Source organism: Ailuropoda melanoleuca, chromosome 3 (genome assembly GCF_002007445.2).
Source record: "Ailuropoda melanoleuca isolate Jingjing chromosome 3, ASM200744v2, whole genome shotgun sequence".
Taxonomy (NCBI): Eukaryota; Metazoa; Chordata; class Mammalia; order Carnivora; family Ursidae; genus Ailuropoda; species Ailuropoda melanoleuca.
In genome coordinates this window covers 30768903-30796735 of record NC_048220.1, presented here as the reverse complement: position 1 = coordinate 30796735, position 27833 = coordinate 30768903, and the positions used below count along the sequence as shown (strand labels likewise).

General features: G+C 42.7%; 1 protein-coding gene and 1 non-coding gene across 28 annotated transcripts in view; one reads left to right on the top strand and one right to left on the bottom strand.

Moving 5' to 3' along the window:
- The window catches only part of ARHGAP26 (Rho GTPase activating protein 26), a 463548-nt gene that overhangs the window by 45638 nt on the left and 390077 nt on the right, over positions 1 to 27833 (bottom strand). The gene's annotated exons all lie outside the window — the stretch shown is intronic.
- Positions 24032 to 24138, top strand: LOC117801648. Its single transcript, XR_004624405.1, has one exon. It is a non-coding gene; the product is annotated as a U6 spliceosomal RNA (small nuclear RNA).

The window sequence follows — 27833 nt, the reverse complement described above, 5'->3', positions numbered from 1 at the left end:
TCATCCAGGCTTTTAGAGACAAAATGACACTTTGCATATACTTAAATTTTCTGTCATTCTCTCAGAAAACTATGGAAAAGAGAATCCTCTCTTTTCCTCTCAAGGAAAACAGAAGGAAGGGAGTGCCTGGGTGACTCAGTCTTTAAGTGTCTGCCTTCGGCTCAGGTCATGATCCCAGGACCCCGGGATGGAGCCCCACCTCGGCTCCCTGCTCAGCGGGAAGCCTGCTTCTTCCTCTCCCACTCCCCCAGCTTGTGTTCCCTCTCACTGCCTCTCGCTCTCTCAAAAAAAAAAAAAATCTTAAAAAAAAAAGAAAGAAAACAGAAGGAAGAACGCTGCAAATCACAACTTAGCATATTAGAAAAAGAAAAGAAATACAACGTATTTTCCAAAATGAAAATCCATCGCAGCATCAAATTAATGAATGAGTTGGGCTGGGTTGGATCATAAAAATCATGCTGTCCCGATTCCCCCCAACCTCAGCCCTATGATTCTGATAAGCAAGCAGAGATGGGAACCACTGATTTTTGGTCTCTACAGTGTTCCACGTCAGCTTTGGAAATTACTGGGAAATGTGAACACACAAGGGGCTTAGTAGCAAAACACCTTTGCGATTATTTTGTTCATCTAATAACTCTGACTGATTCACATGGATTTTATTATATTTGGCCGCACAAATGTGTACACTAATCTACTGAATTAAACTCTCAGTGTCCACCTGTGACTTGATCCTAAGAACTGCAGGGTTCTGAGAAGAGAGGGTACGGTAACCTAGAGTAGTTTGGGAAAATTTCCATGGGGTTGTAGCATTCCCATTTTCCATTCTGGGCTTTAAAATTAGGCGGCTGTGGTCATCTTGTATCTTGGGAAAAGAGAATCATTTTCAAGGGCAAAATGAGCGCCCGCTCTATGCCGAGACGAGGTGCAGCAACAGGACAAAGTCTGGTTTCTCAACTAACAGCTCCCACTGATAGAGTACTTCCAACATGCTAGGCTCTGGGCTGAGCACTTTTTGTCACTGACTCCTCCAGATAACCCTGCGAGGGCTGCCCAGATTACAGAGGGGTAAGCTGAAAGATGGAAAGACTGAGCAATTTTCTGAGCGGAAATCGGTAGTGCTGCACCGGTAGAGGCAGCCTGACTCTGAACTTGGGCCCCCCTGAATGCCTGTGCCCACTGCTCCCCTGCAGCCCTTCCCACTGAGGAGGCTCCTAACAAGGTTCCCCAAAACATTTACTTCACGAACCTGCTGGACAGAAGGGGTGGGGAAATGCCTGACACAAAGCGGGCCAACTTACAGGGGGTTGCTTGGCATGGCTAGAACCCACTGAAACAGGTGAAATCCCAGTTCTGAGAAATCATAAATACACATTTAATAGAGAATAAAGAAAAATGGTTTGGAAGCTTCTCAGTAATTTCATGAGAACACCTGTCACATTTGCTAAACAGACTTCTAAATGAAAACAATATTTTTAAGAATAGTGAATTAACAGTTAGGTGCAGGAGTTTAGGATCAGACGGCCCTCCAATACTGGCTCTGCCACGTATCAGCTGTGTGACCTCTGGTAACTTAACTTCTGTGCCCCACATTTTCCTTCCTTGCTTAAAATGGGGATAATTAATTAAGGAGATTATATGTATAATATACTTACTATATTAAAGCTTGGTACGCACTAAGTGTTCACTAAATGATAGCTGTTAAGGTTAGGGTATGCTTCACTTGTCTTGAGAAAATGGTTCTGTTACAAAATGAGAAGTGGACTTAAGGACTCGGTACTTACACCATCTATAAACCCCAATGAATTGATTCTAAGAGAAGTGAAAATGAAGAGAAAACTGTACCATTACCTAAGTAACTACAAGGAAAAAGAAGAAGTAATATACCTCAGGTTCTCAGGTGTTCATCCTAGGATAAATCCCCCTCTTAACATAGCCCTGTTACCAGTGTCTGCACAGCAAAGTCTCCAGTGGAAAACATACAGAGGCACGTTCACAGGCGCTCTGGCTGTGTTACCAGTGGCAGATAGGTCTGCAGGTGTCAAATAACCTGTGCCCAAAGTTCAGAATTTCATGTTCAAATGGAGGTGTCAATACTGAGCTCTGGCTCATTTATGGACCTTAATTAAACCCTCTTTTTTCAGGGCAGGTTAACAGGAGATGTCTGTTTTTCCAGTAGCTCTCTCAAAGAAATGCTGGTGGTGTCACTGAAAGCCCTAATGTTGCATAAAATGGGCCTGGACAGATGGGAAAATAGGCATTACCCACCTGCCCACACTCATTCTGGGGGTGTCAGTGGAGAGAATCTCAATCCCCAGGCACTCCTCTGGAAAGCTTCCTGAGAAGCCCACGTAGAAAGGGTGGGTGGACAGACAGAGTTGTAGGGTAATACTTCCTCTTTGGGCTCAGTCTTTCTCCAAGGATGACTCTGTGCTCTGAAAAGCGGCACTGCACAGGTTTCATACAAATGCTGCCAGGGATGTCGTGGCTTGTTCTTATAATACTCTGCGACGTTAACAGCAAAGAATTGCCATCACTAAGCTGGTCTAGGTGAGCTTGTCTGGATCCTTGGACATCAGGACTCAATGAATGGCTGAATTTCTTGGGGGTGGTGGGTGGGCCACTGCAGCAGCTTCCTTCCCTTCTTTTCCTTCTCAACCATGAGCCTCTCAATATCTAATTTCCCTTCTCCCTGTGTACGCCTCTGTCGTCAGGGTAAATGCTGGTTCTGTAAACAGGGTGGCATGCTTAGGAAGACAGGCCTAGAGAAGACTGAGAAACTTCCTTGGGGAATGCTAGGTTGAGTGGGAAGAGCAAGGGCTATGGACTTAGGTGGAATGACTGTGGGAATCTTTACCACCCACCTCTCTCTCCTCATTTGAAAACTAGGGAAAATGTTAGCCCGAAGGGCCTCCGTGAGGACTGCATGAGTGAACCTACATAAAGGGCAGGACACCACATCTGGCGCGAAGAAAGGGCTCTCAACATAAAAGCAAGTATTGATACTTAATGAAATGTTTAACTCATAGATTTAGAGTAAAGAATATATAACCTTAGGGTCTGTGCAATCCTATCTGCCTATCCCAAGCAAAATTAACCAGGAAGGACTCCAAAGCTCCAGGTGATTCAAATAGTCAAAGCCAGCTTACTTCCTCCCCTCCTCCTCTGCAGCCCATTTTTGGTTTAAAAGAAAAAAAGGGGGTGATGCCCCATAATATATCTTTTCAACGCATATTTATATTTTAAAATACAGGAAGAAAATCCATTGTTTCTGTTTCTGGCTATAAAAGCAATTGTGCTCAATGTAGACAACGAAGAAACAACAGGCAAAAAACAAAATGAAACAAAAAGAACCACCAATACTCCCACCCGACAGTACCATTATTAAAATGTTGGTGACTGTTTTAGAACCTTGCTATGTGTACATATGCATCCATATGTATTTTGGTTTGTGTATTAAAATGGCACTGTAATTTAAAGACTTCCTTATTCTGCTTTTTTCAACAAGGGAGTTTATTGTGAACATATTCCCTTGCTGATGAAATGTGTTGGCAACACAATTTAGAAAAAATTTTTTTCACATTTTATCTTTATTTTTTAAAATTTATTGTGTTGTGCCCTTCTTCATACCCATCACTGACCTATCCCAATCCCCCACTTTCCTCCCCTCTGAAACCCTCAGTTTGTTTCCCAGAGTCCATAGTCTCTCATGGTTCATTCCCTCTTCTGTTTACCCCCCTTCATTCTTCCCTTCCTTCTCCTACTGATCTTCCTGCTATTCCTTATGTTCCACAAATGATTGGCAACACAATTTTTAATAGTTGCACTGCAGTCCACAGCTGTGTGACAATTACCAAATCATCACTATTCTTTGACATTTAAATTTGTTTTTGCTATTGTAAATAATACTGGGAAAAAAGTCCATCCACTTTTGCATATATCTCTCATTATGTCCTTATGGCAAATACTAGAAGTGCAATTGCTCATCTTAAGGCTTAAGACCAATATTTCTACAGTGCTAAAAAAAAGGTCATGCTGATGTATAATCTCACCCACAGTGTGATACTTTGGCCTCACCCGTGTTCCCTTTTCCTCCCCACCTGTCCCCTTGTTTGGTCTCCTGGGTATATAGGTTTTGTTTCTTCTATCAAATGAGCCAATCAAGAGTACTATGACAAAAATGGGGCCAAACCAATATGGGTTCAAATCATTCCTCCAAAATAAATGAGAGCTCTCAGAAAAGACTGCTTTGAACCACTGCAGTGTTTCAGAACAAGGGGGTTGGTGGGACAAGGGAGGGTAGGTTTATTCTCGCTTAGCCTCTTCTCCTAAAATGAGAATTACTGGCTCCCTGCAGGCCATCTATCAGCAAGCCGAGTCTGAATGCTGAATTACAGCAAGGGAATGAATGAGCTTATATAGAGACGAGACACACAGGCTGAGCCCAAACATGCACCCAGGTACCCCCATTACATCTCCAGCTGTGACGCTAGAGATACTGTAGCAGGTAAAATGCTTTCTTCAACCTCACAGAATCAAGGGGGAATGATTCTTATTCCTTTTTTTAAAGAAAGATAAAGGAGAAGTGAGAATTAATTTGGGTTGGAGGCTCAAATATTTGTAATGAGTATTTCAGCTAGTTAAGAAGAGGCATTCTCCACCACCTGACGGGCAGGAAGGGAGAGCTGGCATTGTGGAGCTGGCAATTCCTCCTGGAAGATCAATGTCGTCTCTGTATGTGATAGACTGGTCTGCTCTAAGGTTTACTTGTTGAAATATATAATGTAATATTCAGACTGTCAGCGCATGGACACATATGCTGTTTTCTGTTAACCCCTTTCCTTCTGAGAAATTTCTACAATCTGAATACCTTACCCCCTTATTCGAGAGGCAGAGTTTATGATCAGAGGCAAAGGGAACTTCAGGTGATATGACTATCATGGAGACAGGAAGAGAGACAGAACAATCTGCAAGAACCTCATGTTATCCAAAATTCTGCTGAAACTAGGAAAATGGAGCCCTTCCCCCAAATCCCTTCTACTATCTCCGCATCAGAAGCTCGGCCTGCTTCCAAGGACAGCAGAAAGAGAGGCTTGTTGTGCTATCTGTGAGGAGCACGGTGACTGCCGTGGAGCCTCAGGATTTGCACTGGTATTTGCAGACCTTGGCCAAACACCTAGGAGCTGGTGAAGTAGGCCATTCCCCTGGCATGCCTTTCCCCATAACCAGAGGCAGTGAGTGGCCTTGGGGAATTTCCGCTGGTGGCTGCAGCTGCTGCTTTCTGGGTAACTCACAGTATGTGTGGGCAGGGAAAAGCTCAAAAAATGAGTTGCCTGGAGCCAACTCATTCTGCAAGTTGCTCCCTAGCAGGTGACAGACTGTCGGGGAGTTTTGCAACTACTCAGGATGGGGCATACTCACAGGGGCTTAGAGACAAAGCCCAGGGCCTTGTGTCCTTCCAGAATATTAGCTGAGATGAGTGAACAGTAGTAATAGGTAACATTCACCCAAGGCACATTACAAGGTAGGTCAAAGAGTGCTTTGCTCTCATTGTCTCCTCAATCCCCACAACAGGCCCAGGAGATGAGGAGAACCTATCTATGAACATGGGGTTTTGGAAAATCACAGAAAACCTTCTAGGATGTTTTACTGTGGGCCTATACCAACCCACCTCCCGCCCCTCACCTCATCAAGTACTTGGTCAGCACTGTGTTTACGCGTGTTTTGCAAGGTTATATTATCACCACCTACAGCCCAAATTCCCCTATAGGCCTTATCTAGGAAAAGAAACTGGTTCATTTACCACTTTTGAATGGCATGAGGTATAAGGAGAATAACACTAAAACCAAAGCAGCCAAGCTGCTGGGTTCCCATTGAGTCAACAAAACTGGAGCACCAAAGAGCCTCTCAGGGCTCTTAGCAAATGGTACCATCGACTTTCCAAGGAACCTGTGTTATAAAGGATCAGGCGGACTATGAACAAGCAAGGACCTTACTGAAAAAGTACTTTTCTTGACATAATTAATGAAAACAACTACTTCTATAGGATCTGAATTTTAGAATGGAGTGGCTGAAGACAGAGTGATTATCTACTTAAGAACTAGCCTGGCCAGGCCAACCACACAGACAGAGCAAAAAATGTCTGTACTAGCAAACTTCAGGACACTCTGGCCTGACACACTGGGTGATGAGTGTATAAAACTCAGTTGTTATGTGAATTACTTCCTAGGCCAATTACTTAAGCTACATGATAAATTATCTTGTTCATCTTCTGTGTTGATGATAGGTTTTGGATAAAGGAATTCTTAGTGCATCAAAAACCAAGTTTTATTTTTTAAAACCTAAAATGGATGGATTTAACAAATAATGAAGCATCTACTCTGAGCCAGACCTTCTCCTAGGTGCTGGGAATCCTGAGATAGTAAGATAGCATGGGCCCTACTGTCACAGGGCTTAGAGTGTCTTGAGGAGAGAGGGACAATAGGCAGTTGAGTTAATGTACCAGGATAGAGCATTTCAGAGGGAAAGTGCTATAAACAAAGTAAAAGGGTGATGTGGCACACAGTGATGGGTGGGGACCAGAAAGGTCAGGGCAGGCTGGAGCATGTGAGGATCAAGGAAGAACTTTCTACGGCAGTAGGAACAGGTGTTGCTAAGGCTTAGTGGCAAGAAGGAACTTATACACCAGGAACAGAATAAGCGCAGGAGCATGGCAAGCAAGGGAGACAGCCAGGTGAGGTGAGGTTGGAAAGGTCAGGTAAGGTAAGCAAGGCCCGGGTCACATAGTCAAGATAAGGAGTTTAGATTTTATTCTATCTACAGGCAAATGGAAGACACTGGAAAATTTTAAGCAATTCTGGAATACAAGATGTTACTAAACATTTGATGTGTTTATAGAATTAAAAAACTAAAAATGAAAACAAAACCAAACCCAAACTGCTAAAAATCTCAAAGATAGTGGCATTCCTATTTGGGGGGGGGGGCAAATTCCACTTTCTGCAAAAGGGATTGTCCAGAAAGCCTTTTCAATGTATTTTATGTGTTTACTCATTCATGTAAAAACCTATTTTTACTACTATGTTCTCAGCACTGTGCTGGACACTGGGGAGATACAGTTGAGAAGACATCACTGACCCTCAGAGAATGAAACAAATAAGCAGCTGACGACATCACACTCTACTGGGAGCTAAGTGCAGGGATTACCCCAACCAGTTTAGGATGGAGGGCAGAGGCGAGGAGGGAGAATTGGGATGGGCTCTCTGAAAGAAGGGGTGTTTAATAACACAGCGTTCCCTGGAAGTGAGAAGCCACAGGGCAAGGTCGAGGAAGTGAGACCACTTCAGTAGGGTCCAACCAGACAGTTTCAACAGAGGCTGCAAGGTCAATCAGGGGAGGACCACCCAGGGCCTCTCAGTCAGTAAAAGGATTCTGGAGCTCATGGTATCCATCGTGAGGGGGAGAGTGGTGTATTCAAGTTTGCACATTAGAACAATCCCAAGGGTTGCAGTACAGAGAAGCTGGGGGGACTGGTCAAGGGTCAGGAAAACAAGATGGGCAATGTTTGGGCTAGGGTGGGGGCAGCAGGGATGGAGATAAGTGGGCTGGTGTGAGAGAGGCAGAACTGATAGGTCTTGATCACTGACAAATCGGTGGTAAGTAAAAAGCAGAGGAAAGGAAGCTGGCCAGGTTTCCAGGCACTGGCTATCGAGACAGTGCTGCAAAGCGGCACCTAACGCAGTCAAGGGTGATGGGGTCCAGGAGGGCTCCTTGGAGGAGCTAATGGTGGATCTTCAGAGGCACAGCAGATGGGAGCAAGTGTATGGAGGGAGAAGAAACACCAGGCAGAGGGAACCGTAATCTCCCATTTTTCTACATTTCTCCCCCAGTTGACTCACCTCATACTAGGAACACGATGCTACTTTTTCTGGGTGCTGATTCAATAGAAAGAGCACTGCGCTTGGAATCAGAAGGTCCAGGTTTACACATTATACATTCTCCAAAAGGCCACTCAAGCTCTCTCAGCCTCTGTTTCGATAATTCACAAAATAGAAGCCCTAGTTGCTTCATTCTACTCAGTTCATGTTTATCAAATACCCACATATAGCCCTGTCAAGTGCTGGGGAAACAAGTGAACCAAAAATGGGCATAGGTCTGAGGTACATTTCAGCTTAGTGCAGGCATCAGGGAAGCAAATGGGCAACTATAATATGGTGCACCAAGTGCTAGGATAGGGGTTCATGCAAAAATCAAATCCTGTATGAAATGACTCTGAAAACAGGGAGACACTATAAACATATCCTGTAATATTATCATTCTTGATAGCAGTGCTAGACAGCTTCTAAAACTCCTAGGAAGTTTTTCAAATTTCTGGTCTGCTGATGGCACCTTGTTTCCAAAGCAGCTATGGGTCAGGGTATATGGGTCTGCTATATCTTTACACACACACACACACACACACATACACACACACGCTGTCACTGTCAGGTTCTCTACGGTCTGGTAATCAACCGTGACAAAGCAGTCTTGGCATTCTTGAGGCCTGCATGGAGACAAACAAGATGGCCCCATGTCCAAAGATGATCAGTTTAGTAAAAAAGACACTTGAATATGATTTGATGAGATGTTATGATTAATGTCATACTAAAATATAATCAGAGTGATCATAGAATTTACTGCCTAAACAGGACAGTGGGTAGAAGAGGTGCTACTAAATTTTTACCTGGGCAATGGCTGTAATAGGCACACTGAGAAATACGCTCCCTAGAAAGAATAGAGAGGTCAAATTTTTGCTCAAAGTGTTATCAGTCAAATGCCAAAGCATATTGAGATTGTGGCCTGATTCAGTGTAATGCACATTTTTGCTTTCCATGAAACTATTTATCTCCTTTTCATGGTTCTTGGCAATATATAATTTCCTTTGCATATTGGATCCTAAAGGCATTTGTGGATTCTGAAATCATGAGCTGAAAATTGCATAAGGATGATAATGAGATACCTGAGCCTTTTTTTAATAATAATTTTTTATTATGTTAGTCACCATACAGTACATCCCTAGTTTTTGATGTAAATTCCATGATTCATTACTTGTGTATAACACCCAGTGCACCATGCAATACGTGCCCTCCTTGAGCCTTTTTTATAGCAGAAATTTACATGACAGTAATGAAATTTAAGTTTCCATTCCGTATCTAAAGTTTGGCTTAAAGGCCTGCCACTTAGGTTTACGTTAAACCTCTACCTAAAGGAATTTTCTCCTTAGGCTCCAAAATGAACTGTCTTTCCAAGTGCTTTTTTATACTAGCCTTCAAAAGCATTTCCAAGCTACCCTAGGGCTAAGCCAAATTAATTTCTCATTTTTAGACTGGCTCTTCATATCCAGTAGTAAAAGAACCTCTAGTTTAATGTGAATGAGTGTGGAGGTGATCTTCCTTGTAAGATGAACTGGAGGGAGGACAAAAAAAAAAAAAAAAAATCCTGGAGACATTCACGTTACAGTATTTGGAAGTCATTACCCTGACTAAAGGGTGTGCCTGCCAGGCCTGTAGATAATTTCCCACGTGAAATTTGCTGTCATAGTAAAGTCCCATGGGATTAATTCCCAACACCTTAAAAGTGAACTTCTGTTCATAAATATGAAACTAGACTTGGTGAGTCTCTGTCCAAAGTCTACTGAGCAATGGATTTCTTACTACACAGGCAACATGACTTTTCATTTTCCTTAAGGAACAAATGCTTGACCAATCTTTGGCTTATAGGAGAAGATACACATCTCATGAAGATGATTCCATCTCATTTCACATGCTGTACTTCAGATGAAGAACTTAAACAATAAAAACAAAAAAGGCAAAGTTGGTTAAAAAACCATGAGAGACTCTGAACTATGGGAAACAAACTGAGGGTTGCTGAAGGGGAGGTGGGTGGGGAGATGGGGTAACTGGGTGATGGGCATTAAGGAGGGCACGTGGTGGGATGAGCACTGGGTGTTATATGCAACTGATGCATTGTTGAACACTACATCTTGAACTAGTCATGTACTATGTGTTGGCTAATTGAATTTAAATAAAAACAAAACAAAACAAAACCAAAATTCCTTATGCCAATTCTCTCTCAAACCTAAAAAAAAAAAGAATCAGAAAGAAATGCAAGCCTGGTTTTGCAAAAATACAAAAAGCTCCCTCCTCTCTACACCAAGTACATTAAATGGCCCAAAACTTCAGGATCAGGTGCGTATTAGGAATCTTCTCATTTTGGTACCCATTATCCTTATAAAAGTAAGTGTATAATTTTTTTCCAGTGAACACTAAAAATTTGGTACAAAATTTTTTTTCTTAAATATTTCCAATAATGTGTACTTACAAAAAGAAAATATCATGCTGTGGTATGGCAGACATTCTTCATTTACGACAAGATGATATCAGACACATTTTCCTTCATTGTCAGCAGAGTACCACAGTCCTGCGTCTTCAGACACCCTTAAGCATTCTGCTTATGTTTCTCTTGAGTTTGCCTTTCATGATGTTTATCAATCCCTTTGATCATTTACTGTTCATAAATTCTGCCAGCTGCAAGCATAAGCCTAGATGCCTGATTTTTTTTTTTTTACTGGTTAAGATAATACTACCACTTAGTTACCTGGAAAGCACCAAAAAGTAATAATTAGCTCTTATATCACCTAAAGAGCCTTAAGCAGGAGACAGAAGTTTTGGGCGACTTTCACATACGAAAGGAAAAGTCTTTTAAAGAGTTGGAGCAACAGATGCATTCTGAGCACGTAAGTTCTCTGCATCCCTTCCTGTAGCTCCATATCAAATGTAGTTAAATCACAGGTTTACGCTTAAGCTTATCTCTGATAATGGACTTGGACACATATCAAAGAACCCGCCCATATGCACTTATCAGTCTCTGACAGGTATGAGGTTTAGGAGTTCAATATAGGACTTTACTGCTTACTTGTTTAGAAATTCAGATGTAATGTTATCAGCAAGTATTTGGATGAGGGCTCCAATTCCTTATGATCCTAGGTAATCCCACATTGCTACAGGGTTTTCTGGTTATAAATTACAAATTTAAAATGCTCTCATGATGGATAATTCACAACTATGAGATAAAGGTACGTATCTGTATCTATAAATAAAATATATGAATACCTTTCAGCTTGTTTTGGGAATGGGGATCTTTTCTCTTTAATTTGTATATTAATCTATTGTTTTGAATGGCCATTATATCAATAGATAAAATTTTCAAAAAGTATAAAAGGGTATCAGTATAAAAAGTTGCAAGGGAAAAATAAGTCTCCCATTCCAGAGACACCCCCCCCGAAGTAACCATTTGTTATGGATTTCTTGTATTTCCTTTCACAGTTATTACAGGAACAAAAAAGCTTAGGTGTATGCGTTTATGAGAGGGAGGATGGGGAGGGAGGGAATGAGCAGTACCAAAACCTCATCTGCTTTAGAGAGAGAGAGAGAGAGAGAGAGAGAGAGGTGTGGATGGACTGATTGACTTCCCTTCTTTAAAAACAAACAGTAGCAAGTTATTCACATTGTTCTCAATGCTGTTTATGTTCCTTCACAATATATCCTGGAGATTGCTCCACTGGTACATGAAGACTTGGCCCCTCAATTCTTTATGTATACAGGTAACATTCCCTTGCAGAGAAGTGCAATGCCTTATTCAACCAGATCACTACCAAGCAATATAAAGGTTGTTTCCTGCCTTTTGCTTTTGCAGGGACTGAATATCAGAGCTGGACGAAGATGGTGGGGGTGGTGGGGGTGCAGTGTATAAATATTAACATTTTGTCCTGCCTACCGCCTTCCTTCTTTTATAAAGTACTGATGTCTAAACAACAAGGAGAGTCTATCTGGAAGAGACGGTTGTTAGCCTTCCTGCTGCCACACACAGGAAGGTAACACCTTTCTCTCTAAAGCCGATGAGGTTTTGGTGCAGCAGCTGAATCCTGGGAAGAGGAACCACCAGACTTTGCAAGCACCCAGTTGTTCATGTTGGGGGACCAGCCTGGGCATCTAGGCAGCCTACCCCAAACCAAAATTCTCCAAGGTTAGGGAAGCCTCAGTGGAATCTAGGTCAGGGTCATCCCTCCCTTCCACACAGCATGATGCAGAATTTCAAATCTGTTGGTGCTCAATTTAGAACTTCACAGGTTTTCGACAAAAAAAAAAACCCCTCCCAAACTGTGGGGTGGTCACAACTCTCTAGAGCTGGACTGGCTGGGTTTTGGGCAAGTTACTCAACCCTCCCATGGCTCAGTTTCCTCTCTGTAAAATGAGGAAAGTAATACCTACCTCAGAGGGTGAGTGTGAGGATTCAGTAAAATAATGCTAATGTAACTTGCTAAGCAAACTGCCTGAACTTTTTTTTTTTTTTAAAGATTTTTTATTTATTTATAAGACAGAGATAGAGACAGCCAGCGAGAGAGGGAACCACAAGCAGGGGGAGTGGGAGAGGAAGAAGCAGGCTCATAGCAGAGGAGCCTGACGTGGGGCTCGATCCCATAACGCCGGGATCACGCCCTGAGCCGAAGGCAGACGCTTAACGGCTCCGCCACCCAGGCGCCCCCTGCCTGAACTTTTTAAGGGCTCAAGAAAATGTTTATTGTCAGTAAAACTAGCCAACAATTTTTTTTTTTTTTTTTGAGAAACATCTTGGCAGCACCAAAAAATACACTGGTTGTGAATTTTGGCCTCAGGGTAATCCTTCAGTCTCTTGACTCTTATCTCTCCATGCCCACACATTCCCCGCAAGCCCCCCAACATTTCTGGGGCACACACACTCTGTGTGTTCTTGTACTTGTGCAGTTCCATATGCTTACAATGTCCCTCATCTTCACATGGGTAACTTTTACTCGCTTTCCAAGACGTAGTCCAAAGGGCAAGGCTAAGTGTCCTCCCTCTGGATCCCATTGTCCCCTGAGCCCACTTCCCTTGTGGCACTGTCATGCTACCCGGAAGAGACGTGAAAGCAGGGTCTTCACAGGAACTGTAAACTAAGTTCCCAGCACTGTGTTAGCACTCTGTAGGCACTTGGAAACTGTCGCTGAATTAAAACAAACCCCGAGGGAGATAATGATTCCAGTCAGTCTACTTAATTCCCTTGACAGAATATAATTATGCCTCTGGTATCTTCTTTCAGTCAACAGCGCGGGTATCTGCACTTCAGATGTTTATATTCTTAAAAGTGTCAATTCAGAATCACCTGTCATGTAGCTCCCGTCAAAGCATGGCTGAGCCAACTGAAGAAAGACTTCGTCTAAGAGGCAAGCTACCTTTCACCCAACACTCCTTGACTCGGGCAGACCACCAGAATGTTTGACTAGGTTGTTCTCCATCTTGCACCATCGTAAAAAGGACTTTTCAATACTTCAGCCTAGTGTTATACTCTACCTTTAAACAGAAACAACAGGAGAAATGACTATATATTGAAAGCCTGATTTATTTTGCATAAAACTGCTACAGAAGATGTAGTCTATCGTACTATTCAAAATTCACCAATACACAGACTTATACGGCAAATTAATATTAAAACTTGCAACTCCCGATGAACTGGCATGCTTTCCTTGAACAGACCACCTAACTGTGCATTCCATCATATTTTTCCCTTCTTTGTTATGGCTGCGAGGTAGCTCAGGGCAAGTCAATGCTGAATGACTCTCCCCTTCTCTCGGCCGTTGGTTAAGCTGCTGCTATGTGTTATTCTATATTTATTCTACTGTGTATGTATTTTGAAAAAGAATAATGAATCTCACATTTTTGTTTGGTTATCAATAATGTTTGGAGAACAGCTGTCATCAGACACCTGTGACATGTAATACAATTTGCTTGCACTGTCACCCAAATGTGCCCTAAACACACACATACACTGATACCAAACTTGTCGGCACACAAAGACTTGAAATAGAAAACAAATGCCTGCACTTAGGAAAGGCTTGCAAGTCTGAAAGATGCTGCCCCAGTTTTAGCTGGCAACAGGAGACAGGCGTGTATGTGGCGGGTGCCTGCACAGACGGTGAGACAGATACAGCACCCAGGCTGTAAAGCCATCCTTCCATCAGTGTACTGAAATCAGTTCTGCCCGTAGGGGGACAATTACACCTAGATTCCAAGCAATCAAAGGAAGGAAAGGGAAAAAGTGAAAAGGAAGTTCATTTCCCCAATTGCAAAACTGAGAGTGAACCGGGACTCCACTCAACAGACACGGGGACGGTGCCTGTGCCAGAGATAAGGGCTAGACCTGCAAACATCTTGCCGCCACCTCTGCAATTTGGAGGCAAGGATAGTGCCAACCAGATGGTCAGCTCCCGAGGGAAAGTTTTTAGTTTTGTTTTCAATGGCAGGAACGAGCCATTATGAGGAAATCTCCCAAGTATGCGCTTACCTGAGATGAGGTGGCTAAGAAATGCTGAAGAGGAGGAACACGTCTGCCAACATACTTCAAGTCTCAAGAGTTGGCTCTATAAAGTCTGAAACTTTGGAAGAAAGGAGGAGTGCCATAAAGCTGTTCCCTCCCCTCCCGCTCCTTGTGATGGGAGAAAACAGCAAAAGCCTCCCAGCAAAGGAAGGACTGTATCAGTATCATCTCTGAGGATCTGCCCTATCTCAGAATCTCATGCGAGGCTCACGTCTGGGCTACAAAGCATGGCTACGAATGAGAGACTCATCCTCAACAAGGTGGAGGACGGGCCTCAGTTCAACATCTGGTCCTGCAGCCTCCCAGCTCTCTGATCTTGAGGAAGTCACACTGTCCCTCTGAAACCCAGTTTCCCCCTCTGCAAAGTGGGGTTACTGATAATGGTTGTTTACCTCACCGAGCTGTAGGGAAGATGAGACAATGTCCACTAAAGCCCTGGACTAGCGTCTGGCAACAGTAGGTGGTCACAAGACATCCATCCCACCCTTTCCCTTCTTACAATCCCCCATCTTTTTCCCCTTTATGTTCTCTGTTCTTTGTTCTAGCCTATGCCAACTACTGCCTGCTTTCCTCTCCCTCCCTCTTCCTCTAAAACTTTGGCCTGCCCCCACCTCTTTTTTCAGGTACTCCTTCATTGTTCTATTTTCCTACATTCTTCCTACCTCCCAAAACTCATCCAGAATCTGAACTTGAGTGACACTAGCGAATGGAAGGTTAGAATGAGAGAACAAGCAGTGGCTGCTGCAGTCTCTTTCCTTATGCACCCAACAGGAGGAGCCGGCCATTACCCACCCACCCACCACCAGCACAGTAACTGAGCACCGTGGTTGGGTGTGGACGAATACTGGCTTCACACCCTCCCTCTACCCTCAGGTAAGTTAGGTAACCTTTCTATACCTGGTTTTTTTGTTTTTGTTTTTGTTTTTAATAAAGATTCTCTTTATTTGACACACAGAGAAAGTGAGTATAAGCGGGGAGAGCAGCAGGCAGAGGGGGAGAGAGGAGCAGGCTCCCTGCTCAGCAGGGTGCTCAATCCCTGAGATCACGACCTGAGCCAAAGGCAGAAACTGAACCAACTAAGCCACCCGGGCGCCCTCTCTGTACCTGTTTCATTATATGTAAAATGAGGGTGATAACAGTACCTCATGCATTATGATGATTAAATAAGCAAATAGAAGTACAGTGCCTGCACGTCTGCACTTAATGAATATTAGCAGTCCTCTCCACCATCACCATCTTCCTATATCTTATGGAGACTTGATGTCCCATGATTATATTTTCAACCTTTGAAAGCAAAATTTGTTCTCAAGAATATGAACCAGGCACAGGCGCATCAAACCAAGATGGAATTTTCCAGCAGCTCGGCATGATCTTGGCAGAAGAATCAGTTCTTATCCACATTTATAGGTTTTGGACAACGTCACCACAAGTTGGAGACTTGCACATAGCACATGAGTTGGCTACTGCCTGCCCTGCCATTTCTGGCAGACCACCAGAAGATGCCACCACCCAGAGGCCTGTGCCTGAGGAGCTCCCGGGGCTGCTAAGCCAGAAGATACACTGTTCTTGCACGTTCCTGGCTATCACAGAAGAGAAGGGGCCAGTCCTTTAAGATACTTTTTTCTCTGCTTAATCCCATTCTAAGATGCACTCCTTACAACACTGTCATTAAAACTAATGGAGGCCAAACCCCAGTACACTGGAATTTTTGTCCTCTAATGATCTGTAATGGGCACTGATAATGAAAGCCTTTTCCTAGAAATTTATTTTTTAAATGCATCAACTGTGTCCAGAGATAAGTAAGAAGATGAAATTTTCTTTGTTTTTAAAAACTATACAATATGTTATTCTCAAAGGAGCCATTCAGTTAGCTAGGAATAAAATAAATTCTGCAACAACCATTTAGACTCAAAAAAGGGACATTTTCAGAGAACATGTAAGGAACTCATGGAAACAACAATAAAAAACTGATTTCCCTCTTGGAATGTAAAGCTACCAAATCCTCCACTAAGTCCACGTAAGAAAGACCCACTGTCATGGACATCTGTGGTTTGAGACAGGCTGTCCTCTGGGAATCCCCCCTCTGCTAAATTCTCACAGTCTAAGAACTCTGCATGTCAATCTTCCCTCTTCAGCCAAGGAGGAACAGGCAATTCAGGCCTAGCCTAATGAAGTACTATATACTCCTGGCCAGAGATTGGTTAAGAGATGGGGAGATGATTCAATTTGGACCAAGAGGAGTTAAGCCCAGATGACTATTCAAACTTTTGCAGAAGAGAGGCTCTTTCTTTTCTCCTGTACTTGAAGTTTATGGAAATAAGTCCACCTGGTGGCAATCATCTCGCAATCAAAAAGAAAGAGCTTACCTAAGAGAAGAGTCAACAAAGAGGAAAACTGAGCTGAGAGATGCCAAAAGTTGGTGGCTGATGGAAATGTGTGAGCCCCTGGATCCAGCCATGCCTGAAGCCAGAACTCCTGTGCTTTTCAAGTAAATATATGAACCAAAAAGTTCCATGTTAGCTTAAGTTAGCTGGGTTGATTTTTCTGTTACTTGTAAACAAGAATTCTAAATGGTAATTTGTTCAAGCTGACACAGAGGATCTTGAATATAGCAACTGCCTGTACATTTAAAAGATGTCATATTAGGGAAGTTTATACTAGTGCTCAGCTTCCAGAAACATGTGAGAAGGACAGGAATAGCTAGCTCTCGTTACTGTCTACAGAGGCCCTGGATTTAGAAAAATGCAAACACTCCAAAATAAAGACCAGGATAGTGAATTCAACAATGCATGGTGCTTGGTGACAATGTATCAGCTACAGCTGAAATGCCGGATGCAGTTTCTATAATTCACTTAAAATTTGAGAAAGAGAATGGATGTTACCAATCCAAAAGAAAATAAATACTAGGCTCACTTTAGCAGGTTTCGCAAAGTAACTAAAGGCTAAACATAGCAACTCTGCCTAAGGAGTAAAAATAAGCAGGAATTTTCTGTAAGGCTATGTGATGGCTATTTATACTCTCTCCTTATTAAGCCCACTATGAATCTGGCCTGTCACAATTGTCTCTGAGCTACTCTGCCCTCCCTGAGCCTAGAATTAGTCTCTTAGAGGTGCAGCCTGACTCTGAGGTAAACAGCTCCTGCTGAAAGCTGAAGGTGTCAGAATTTGTCTGATGTGTTTAGCGTTGGGTTGTAACAGACAAGAAGAATACAGCTGATTTTCAGACCTATTTTGTTGGCTTTTTACAAAATAAAACTCAAAGCAAAGAGGATGAAGCAGAATGTTGTAGGGCCTTGTGTGACACTTAGAAATGAAAACAGGCCCTTTGTGAAAGAAAATTCGGGCTAAAAAAATAGAGAAAAGTACCAGATGGTGAGGTCTATTTACTGTGAAGCAAAACTGTGATGAAAGTAGGGAATGTCTCAGGCAAGTCAATTACACAAGATAAATCGATAGAAGATGTTCTATGGGGATCTAGCTAGCATGGAATTCTGGAATGGGAAGACAACATTAATAGGCTTTCCCTGCCTTGGCGCCTAAAGAAGTAAAAATCATATTGACATAAGAAACAAAACAATTGTAATACTATAGATGAAAAGCATATGTTCAGACAAAGTCAATTATGAGCTGTTTCTTGCATAGGCCTCATAAATTCCTGCCTCTGGGTCTTTCTGTACTGTTCCCCTTGCCCAGAATACCCCTGGTACCTTGGGTCTGAAGCCAATCCACCTTTCAAGACCCAGTTCAAGTGCCAATTTGATGACAAAGCCTTCCTTGACCATCCTAGCTCAAAGCCATCTTTCCAGTTGGGGACTTTCAGCAGTACTCTGTTCTGTAGCATGTAGACCTTTTGGTGGGGTTTATAGTTTATATGTTCTATATTAATAATGTCTGAATATATTTTCTATTTCTTTTATCTCTCATATTCAGGGCACTGTCTCCACCTACATCATCTCTAACATGATGTGCTTACATCCTGAGGATATTCAGCAATTCACTGAATGACTGAGGAATAATTTGGTTGCAAAAGCCTGGACACCTTGATCCAGAGAGAAGAAAAAGGCGTACAGGAAGTCACCTCTCTAGTGTTGCTTCCACTATATCTTGTCTCTCTCTCTCTCTGCACAATACAATCACAGCAACTGGTCTTTCTCCTTGTGGTGCGAAACATGGCTGCTCATCGATCTGAAGACCAAGAGACATTCTTAACTCAGCTCCAGTTTAAAGAAAAATCCCTATGAAAATATTATGGTCAACCTGGCTTGGTCACGTATTCCCCCCAATTCCCTACACTAACATCAGAACTGTGGCACAAAATCTATATCAGTGAAAATAAGGCTTTCCATCCCATAACTCTACAAACAAATTTAATTATTTAAAACCCATGTTTTTATTATAACCAAGTGAAATCTTTTTAAAATACCACATGCGTTTTTCCCCTACCTTCACACACAGATTGTATCAAATGGAATTTACTAAGGAATAAGGATCATAAACATCAATTAGTGTTTGTGTTGTCATCTACATGTCAACCCAAGGGGCTGTTGGGCAAGAAACGTGGCTTGCTTTTTATCCAGAACCTCGTATCAGTATAGCCTCAGTGTCTTTTTTCCCCTAAGTTCCCTGTACCTTGCCTCACCAGCAACTAACTTTTGTTAAATGAATAGGTGAAGTGTTATATTTCAAACTACTGGATGATGGGAAATCCGGGAGCCAAGTGTGTTATAACTCGGTACAAAATAAGGTATATCTTGGACACGGCAACATTAGCAGCTACTCCCCGCTCAGTTCCTGCTGAAAGGTTCTGTAACTTAGCCCCTCTGGCCACAGATGACTAAAAGGTAGAAACACCTGCCTCAGGGTCTCTGGCCCACAGGCACCCACCACCCAATGACAGGGCCCAGAGCAAAGCTGAGCTCAGTCCGTCAGATTCTCGCTCTTGGGAACAGGGCTGAGAAGCAGAGAATCAGGGAGAAGCAGAGGCTGACACAGTGTGGAGGGTGAAGCTCTGAGCTCGCCCTGGGGCTGAGAGGGTCATGGCTCCCCACCGCTATGGACACAGAAACCATGGGTGGGGGAAAGATGCAGACAGAATGGTGGGAAAGGATAAGTCAGGGGTGAGCACCAAGCAGAGGCAGCTTCATGTCGAGATGGCCAAGACGCCAAATGGCTAAAGGGTCACGATGTGGCTGGCGCAAAGAGAGCCACTCAACTTCATTGTGGTCCTGGCTTTCCTCCAAGGGGCTCCACCTCCCTGTAGCTCCAGCTCTTTCCGGCCTGACTGGATTGCTGGCTTGTGCTTCTGCTTCATACTCCCTCGATCCCCGGAAGTGACCAGAGGAAGGTGTGGGCTCTCCCGGCCACTCGGAGTGCTTTAGTGCTCCCTGCTAGGTGTGTAACCAGGATTGGTCCACATGAGTTAGAGGAGGTGTTGTGTCACTCTGCAACTGGCTACAATCGAATGCTGTGGGCAGCCTCCCTTCTCACCTTGTGCTGTCAGGAGGCAGGACTCAGCACCTCAGTACACCCTCCAAAGACACTTCACGTCCTCAGTTACTGGTAAAGTGTCAACTCTTCCAATAATTATGGCAGATAACTTTTAATAAGCATTTATTAACTAGAAGCCTTGCTAACTATGTAACCTACTTCATTTAGGCCTTATGACAACCCTGTTAGGTAGATCTATTACTATTCCTATTAAATAGAGGTGCCTTACAGATGCCAAGTAAGTTCTCGGCAACACAGCTAAGAAGCAGTGAAGCTGGGATACAAACTCAAGTAAATCTGTCCCAGAGCCTATGTTCTTAGCACTGGGACACACTGAATAATGAAAACTTGATTTTTACTGAAGACTCTCACGAGGGGACTTGAAAGAGTATTCATATCTCTTACCAAAATGAGAAACTCCCGAAGATTTCCTTTTAGATAGTTCTGTTCCTGCAAAGTTCCTCCCCTACTGACAACCCTGGGATCTCTCCTCCCTCTTCTCTACCCAGCCTCCAAAAATCTCAACCTGTACGCCTTGCTCAACAAAACCAAAGCATGGCCCTTAGGAGTCCTGATTCTACCCCCAGCCTTGCAGAGACACACATTCCAGTCTCACATCTACTACATGGAGTGAAGGAGCCCCACAGTGATGCACAGGAAAGCAGTCTTTATAGGGTCATATCCTCTCCAGAAAAAAGGGGACATCTTTATAGGTGGCAAAACTCAGGTCAGGTCATCTGAGCAGATGTGTCTTCCTTCTCTTCTTTACCACAAATTCTTGTATTTCTTGATGTATCTGGAGTAACAGCTAAGCACAAGGCTGTGGCAACACAAAAGGGGCTCTGCCTGAAATCAAACTGCTCTCCTATTCTGGGGGAGTCCGACGTACTGATTACATATTCATATTCTTGACGAGGGTCTTAGGTTTCTACTGAAGGTTTTGTACATAGAGACCTAATTCTTCCCAAGATGTGCCTCATTTGGCAGAGGGATAAGGCGAGGAATAAGGAGCAAAGCTGGCTCTCAGTTTCAACAAGAGTATTCAGATTATTGCTAACAGAGCTCTCAAGAGCCCAGTGCAGACCAAGTGGTATTCAAAATATCAACTCAACTCAGTTCTATTAAGCCTCCTTTTGTACTGCCACTGGAATTGGTTAGTCAATTGTACCTTGAAAAGAATAAACACCAGAAGCTAACATTTCTGGAAGCGGAAGAACCTGGGAAAATCAGCCATGTGTGCAAAGAAAAATCCAGCAAGAAAAGTTTCTTCCTTTGTAATGATGAACCAGAGTGCTTGCTTGTGGGCATATGACCTAATTGACTCATGCTGAAATTAAAGGCAGAACTTAATAACTGGTTTGTGAAGAAGAGGGAATTTAGAACTTCCTTATAGACAAAGAACCAGAAAAAAGAGCCTCCCCCCCTATGCAGAGATTTGGCTGTTGCATGAAAATTTGGTAGCAAAACTTCTCTTGACCCACTATGCAAAGTGTAGTCTCTGTTCACTTTTCCTGGCTCCTCTGATTCGGAGCTTAAAGAACTACTAATTCTCAAGAGCTTTCCTTTTCCATGTAAGTTCAGAAAACAATCCTTCAAATTATGAATTAAATTTCACTTTAACAGGATATTTGGTGTAGGGCCTTATACAAGAAATTGCTAGAGATTTTTGTCTAAATTATTCGTCAACTGCTGGTTGTTTGGGAGGGGAAAAAGTACAAGAGTCCTAATGAGAAATTCTGGCTGGGGGTGGGGAGGCTTCAAAACACCACATAACCAAATGAGATCAAATTCCGACTTTCAATTCTTTCAAATATTTTTTTCTCTCTCCATCCTTCTTACATTCTAAATTTTAAATTTTATGGCATCTTAAATGTGAGGTCCATAGAGACTTCTGGGAAAAACAAACAAGCCAACAAACAAACATTTGGAACATTCCACCATCTTTTGTTTTCTAAGCCCAAGGACAGTTGGCAGTCTTAGCCATAGGCAGCCTTCCTGCTAACGGAATAAAGAAGTTGGATCATAAAACCACAACCCCTCCTTCCCCACTCTGAGTAAGCTGGACCAAGGCAGACAAGGAAATTACAAACTTCAGGGTAGATCTAGAAGATGAAGTAGGGAGATTATTGGAAACCCTGCCCACACAACATAAATTGTAAAGACAATTCATTCAACCATAAATATTTTTAAGCGAATGACCAAGCCTCTCACTTACTACTTAAAAACAGTCTCATTTTGGCACCAATGCTCCCCTCCATGTATGTAGATCTGATTTCTACCATCTGGGCTGTAAGAGATTTGAAGGGAAAGTATTTGCTCGTCTCTTTCCTAGTGCCTGGAACAGTGTCTTAAACACGTGGTATTCAGTATGTGTTTGCTCACTGACTGGGAAGGGACTGTCTGTCAGCTCTGGCTGATTCCAAGTGGTGATGTTCATGAGGCTTCCAGGGTGCAGTAAGGCTACAGCAGTGAATATTCAACTGGCAGTGCCATATACCAAAGGGACACATAAGATTAAGATAAGTCTGTGTTCCACTGAGATTTTAGAAAGGTTAGAGGGTCGAGCAAGAGCAGCTGGTTGGTGTTCTTCCGCTAGTAATTATTCAATTTAGTCTTCACTTGGGACAGTGCTGGGTCTAACTACTGTCTGCGATGATTATGTTGGCCATGTCAGTCACTAACATGTGGATCTTGTCTCTGCTGGATTAGTGTGTCCAGGATTCCCATGACTCCACTTCTTGATTCTTGATCTCCTGCCAGTGTATTTTCACTGTGACAATTGCACATTGTAAATGCTGTCATGGGATGACTAAAGACATATTTCCTCTAATTCCACTTTCACACAAAGGATCAAGAGAAGAATGGGAAAGAGGATATGTTAGGGGGTGGGGGCTGTTTCTCCCCCAGAGGAAGCAAAGAGTTCCATGGTGCTCCTATCATGAAGTCTGTGCTGTAAGGCATGGCGTATGGAAGTTAAGGGAGAATATAGGTTTCCTCCAAGACAGAGTTGAAGTCAACACATTTATTTTAGATAAGAAATCTCTCTGGTACTTCAGCTTTGGATTTTCCAACTTTCAAGCAGTATTCGTCAAATCCAAGTGCTGAAGTTAGTGGGCTTTAATCGTCCTAGTGAGGGATGTCTGACATGGCATGACGGCAGCCTTGCCAATGCTGTTCTCTCATTACATCCCTAGTGCTGTGACCCTAAGATTCTAATCTGCAAGTCACACCTGCTTACATCTTCTGAGGTTGTGAGCACAGTGGTGAACAAAATTAAGCTTGCTAACTCGCTCAAACCTAAGATGATTTCTCTAGGTCACTGCTTTAGTCACTAGAAAAACAAGAAACCCTCTCTTCAGTGTGTCTAATCATAAACAGTATCACTTCTCCTATTCCTACAGTAGAACCTGAAAAGGGATTATGAAATTACTCAATTGTTCTTTTGTCATTAGCACCAAGCAGGTGATCTTACTGGCTAGAAGGCAGGGGATAGTGATGAATACAGGTGATTTAAGCAGTGTGTCTGAGGCTACCAGGGCAACCACTGATTATTATTGAGTAATTCTAGCGTACCTCTGTAAAGGTCAGGAGTTAAGGTTTTCCCATGATATATTTTGCTTTAAAATGGGGCTTTTAAAGGAAATTGGGGAGAGAGCAGGTGGAGGATGACAGATGAAGATCAGGTTAAAGAATTAAATATAGCACAAGAAAACTGAAGTACTTAAATTTCACAATGTTGGTTTAGGAGATGGTGGGGGAGTTCATGAGTAAATGTAAAAACTGACTTTCTGGTTTCCTAAGTTAGGGCTTCTCAAATTAGTAAGAAATCTGAAATCAGTCCAGATGCAGAGATGTAACTGGAGTTACTTTACTTAGTTCCCAGAGACAAATTTCCTCTGCTGTCCCAGAGTTACCATTTTCTGAACTGACCTGGAGCCCTAGACAGACCAACCTGGACAGGAGTCATGTGGTCACTGAAAGAATAATTCAAGACTCGATTTCACTGAAACACACCAAAAACAACACATTCTTGGTATAGGTCTTATTCTTCAAACAGCATCTTATGCACATCCTTAGTTATTGAGGATGTAACAAATTTGAAAAGTTAAAAAAAATTCCTGCGTTCACTCTGGCAGCACATACACCAAAAATCTGAACAATACAGAGAAGATCAGCATGGCCCCTGGGCAAAAATGCCATGCAAATCATAAAGCATTCCGTATTTTAAAAATCAAGCCATCAGGCCATCAGTCTTAAACTTACACAGTGATGCGTGTCAATTATTTTTCAATAAAACTGGAAAATAAAAGCACATGTACTTAAAAAAATCCTCACAAAGATGTACGCCACAACTTTAAGAAAAAGTAAAATGGTGATTTTAAAACTGAGCTAATCTCTGAGGTTTCAAAACTGAACAATCCACACACACACACACACACACACACACACACGTTAAAAAAATTCCAACACTACAAAAGGGTAGGGTTGAAAGAAAGTCAGTTTCCCTTCCACCAAAGTCCACTGCCCCATCTGCCTCTATCAGAGACAACCACATAGATTTATTCCCCTGTGTCTTTCCAGAAATACTACAAACATGTACACACATCCGTAGGTTTATGTATCCCTGGATTCTTATATATAAATAGGAGTATACAATACACACAAATAGTTTTTAAATCTACCTGGATATCAAAATCACCTAGGAAGTTTAAGAAACATACCAAAACTCAGATACCATCCTAGACCAATGAACTCTGAGACTCCAGCAAATGAGCGTAGGTATTGACATTTTTTACTTTAGGTTCCCCAGGTGATACTAATATGCAGCCTGGGCTGAGAACCACAGTACCTTGCTTTTCCCCTAATGTACCTTAGAAGGTTGTTCTATACCAGCACATATAAAACTACTTCCTTCATTCCTCTGCTGTATGGGGTAGCAGTCTTCTCTAATATATATTTTGGCTATCTTTTACTGATGGTCATCCCTTCAGGTCCCACTCTTTGCCTTTTATAAATGGTGTTACAATATACATCTGTGCCAGAGAACATCCACTCTCTATCTGGCCCTCTTCTCTGGGAGCTAACAGCAAGGATTACATCAACAGGTTTCCTGCACCCTCTGCCTCCCTGCTGGGGTTACCAAGGGGGAGCTCTGGCAAGAGATTAGCAGGAGGAAGGAGAGAGCCAAGGTATTTATTCCCTTGTCTCCCTGTGAAGTTGCCTGCCCTTGACTGAACCCCTTAACCAATATTCCTTTCAAGGTTCTGAGTCTATAGACCTCTCTCCCCTTTTGAGTCTGGTAACCACTTTGTACTCAAGTCCCTCCAGCCTAAGGATAATTGGTTGGGTGCTACTAGCCCTGATTTCCTGTACTATCTCATGATTTTCCTGCCCCCACTTCTTTGTAAATAAACTCTCCTTGAATAATGCTGTTTTCACGGAGCTGATGTTTCTTATGATTCTAATACATCATCCTTGGACTTACATCTTTGCATTTATTTCTTTATGGACAATATAATCTGGGCTCCCTCTGGAGACATAGCTTCTTCACCTAAGGCAAAAAGAGGATGGGGAGCCTGGGGTGGCTCAGTTGGTTAAGCATCTGACTCTTAATTTTGGCTCAGGTCATGATCTCAGCCAGGGTTTTGAGAGCAAGCCCCACACTAGGTTCAGCACTAAGTATGGAGACTGCTTAGGATTCTCTCTCTCCCTCTCTCTCTGCCCCACCCCCCTCCACTTATACTCTAAAACATTTTTTAAAAATTTAAGAAGAGACATAGTGGGGCAGTCCATACAGCAGCTCCTTTATTACTCTTCTAGCATTTTTGACAATAGCCTGGGCAGAGCCCCATCACCTGTTCAATTTGTAAGGACTATTAAAACGAACACTGAAGCAATGTCTTGGGGACAAAGACTGCTTCTTTGAGAAAGAAGCTGATAGGCACTGAAAGAGAACCTGCTAGAGCAAATACAGTGAATGACTGAAAGGCAGAATTTCGGAATGGTTTCAGAAACTCTTTCTTTTTGTCATAATGACAGGCAAATTTACAGAGTCACAGGCTGGAAAGGAATTCCTGGGGCTAAATTTTCCCCCAATGAAAATTTAGGATTGCAATTAGGTTCTCCTCTAATTAGTATGGTTCCAATTGGCTCCACCCAACAGAGAAACAATAGAGTAGATACATGGCTTGACAGGACTCTGGAGAGTACACACCTAAGCCTTCTGACTTGGTGCAAACAGCTTAAAGCTTGTCTTGAGAGAGGAGTGCCTCTACTAATTTCGGTGTATTTTGTTATTTGTAGTTAACTGAGTTTTAGGTGCTTTATTTATTTATTTTTAAAAGATTTATTTATTTGAGAGAGAGAGAGAGGATGGGAGTGAGTGAGCAAGCGAGGGAGGGGGAGCGGAGGGGAAGGGGCAGAGGGAGAGAGAGGAATCTCCAGCAGATTATGTGCTGAGCCCGACAACGGGCTTGATTTCATGATCCTGAGATCACGACCTGAGCCAAAACAAGAGTCGGACGCTTACCCGACTGTGCTACCCAGGTGTTTTATTTTAAAATCATCTCAATGTTTTGATGTGGGTTGCTCTGTGTCACACTGGGATCAAAGAAACAAAAATAAACAGTGTCTACTGCCACCACCAAAAGAAATCAATACTAAGGATTTGTTCATTGGTAAGGGGATAGTCTAAGATCAAAACAATTTTTGCTTATTGAAAAAGGAAACCAATTCTTTTTTTTTTTAAGATTTTATTTGAGAGAGCACATGTGTAGGTGAGGAGAGGAGGGACAGAGGGGCAGAGGGGAGAGGGAGAGGGAAAGAATCTCAAGCAGACTCTGCACTGAGTGCAGAGCCAGATGTGGGGTGAGAGCTCACAACCCTGAGAAAATGACCTCAAGTTGAAATTAAGTAAGACACTTAACTGACTGAGCTACCCAGGCGCCCCAGAAACCAGTTCTTATTAACCACTTAATGTGAACCGGGCCATTTACTGTAAGGGTATGCCGGCATTAACGCATCTGACCCTCACAACAACCTTGAAGGAAGGTCTTATTATTACTCTGATTATTCTTTTTTTTTCTTTTTTTCTTTTTTTTTTTTTTTAAGATTTTATTTATTTATTTGACGGAGAGAGAGACAGCCAGTGAGAGAGGGAACACAAGCAGGGGGAGTGGGAGAGGAAGAAGCAGGCTCATAGTGGAGGAGCCTGATGTGGGGCTCGATCCCAGAACGCCGGGATCACGCCCTGAGCCGAAGGCAGACGCTTAACCGCTGAGCCACCCAGGAGGCCCTATGATTATTCTTACTATTATTGTTACCATTTCACAAAAGAGGTTTAACTCAGAGAGGACAAATAACTTGCCCAAGTTACAGTTAGGAAATAACAGAGCCAAAGCTTCACTACCAGGCCACATGGGTTTTTCCCTACACCAGATCTCAAAAGCTTTTCGTACACGATAGAACCTATGTCAGCCTTCAGAGAGCTATTTGTAGCCCTATGTTTATATATAAACTACATCTGTTCTCCTGAATGACTGCTTCCCATAATGCCATCCATTATGAGAAATACATTTCCCCCCTCAAAAGTATTCATATGGAAAAGCCTTTCCTCAACTGTGGAATATTGTTTCATGACACTAAAGAGAAGTGCTGTAAAGAGCATGTTCTAAGGTCAAATATACATTTAGGAAAGGTGGCATAACACATGCCCTTTGGGAGATCCACAAGGGCCATCTTAATGGCTCAAAAGTCCTATAGACAAGAATCTGTGGAACTTATTCAACTGACTGCTCTTGCCTTTCCCCCACCTGTCCCGCCCTCTTCCTGTATCAGTTTGGGGAATGCTGATTTAGTAGTCTCAAATATCCTGTACATCTTGATGGTCATCTACCACTTTTCAAGCTGTTTTCCTGTCAATG